Consider the following 1,466-nt stretch of genomic DNA (forward strand, 5'->3'; position numbering starts at 1 on the left):
CCAGGGCCCAGGCAGGGGTGGAGCCTGCAACCATGGTACATGCCCTTGACCAGAATCAAACCCGGGACCCTTCCGTCCACAGGCGGGACCCTTCTATCCACTGAGCCAAACCGGCCAGGGCCAATTACTTAAAATTTCAAAGTGGAAGTGAACTCAGGTGGACAGAGTCAGAGTTCAACATAATCTGAAAGGGGGGCAGGTGGGAAAAAGCTCTGATCCAAATAAATCTTTCAGGTTAACAGAAGAAAATATGAAGCATAGCTTATCTTCCAGGATGACGGGCAGTTTGCGTCTGCAGGCAAGCCGGGTCCCAGTGTCCTCGGGTCCTGCAGCGGAATTACATCACCGAGCAAGAAGACTTTCCTGGGGAAGCGGCCCCATCAATGTTTTTCTGCCTCCAAAATTATCCTTCGGAAAACATCAACAGCAGTTTGATTCTCTTTAGCAGAAGATTCCAGAAAAGCTGCCTTTCAAGATTCTGCTAACACCATCCCTTCTTCGTAACATCACCCTTTCCATTAGTGGGTCTTTCTTATTCTCAACCAGCATAACAGGTATTTGCACTTTCTCCACCATGTCCAACAATTTGCCATGGATAACTTTAATCACCTCAAAACTTTTGATCGATGTAACAGAATACACAAGAATATAACATTAATATCTATGGAGTACGTCTGAGGAAAAATGGGATATTCATCTTGCCCAGCTGTGTCTACAAGTTGGAGATGATATTCTTGTCCATTTATTGTGATCAATTTTGTTAAAGTGTTCTTTATGGTTGGATGGTAGGAGTCAACAAATTGGCCTTCAACAAACTGAACTGTCAAATGAGGATTTCCCCACAGACCAGTAGCCCAGGATCGCGATGTTGGACTCCGACATGTTGGCAGCCTCCTCAGCCCCAGGCCAACCACATCCACCCGCAGAGGCGGCTCCTGTGCTGTGATCTGCAATGGCCACACCAGGGCAGACTGTGACTTTCTTGTGACAGGCTTCTTTCACTTAGCATAGTGTTTTTAAGGTTCATCCATGTGGTAACATGAATGAGTTGTTCATTTATTGTGGCTGAATAATATCCATTGTGTGGATATAACACATTTTGTTTATCCATTCATAATTTGATGAACATTTGGGTTATTTTAATCTTTTGACTATTCTATATAATAAAAGGCTAATATGCAAATTGACCAAACAGGCAGAACAACTGGTTGCTATGACGTGCACTGACCACCAGGGGGCAGATGCTCAATGCAGGAGCTTCCCCCTGGTTGTCAGTGGGCCCCTACAAGGGGAGCGCTGCTCAGTCAGAAGCCAGGCTCATGGCTGGCCAGTGCAGGGGTGGTGGCAAGAGCCTCTCCTGCCTCCACACCAGCGCTAAGGATGTCCAACTGCCGACTGTGGGGAGCAGGCCTAAGCCATCAGTCAGACATCCCCTGAGGGCTCCTGGACTGTGAGAGGGCGCAGGC

General features: G+C 47.3%; 1 pseudogene; it reads right to left on the bottom strand.

The window, feature by feature from the left end:
- Positions 1-337: 337 nt before the first annotated feature.
- On the bottom strand, positions 338-965 carry LOC102256205 (annotated as a pseudogene).
- Positions 966-1,466: the final 501 nt, after the last annotated feature.

The sequence above is a fragment of the Myotis brandtii genome, unplaced genomic scaffold (genome assembly GCF_000412655.1).
Source record: "Myotis brandtii unplaced genomic scaffold, ASM41265v1 scaffold259, whole genome shotgun sequence".
Classification (NCBI taxonomy): domain Eukaryota; kingdom Metazoa; phylum Chordata; class Mammalia; order Chiroptera; family Vespertilionidae; genus Myotis; species Myotis brandtii.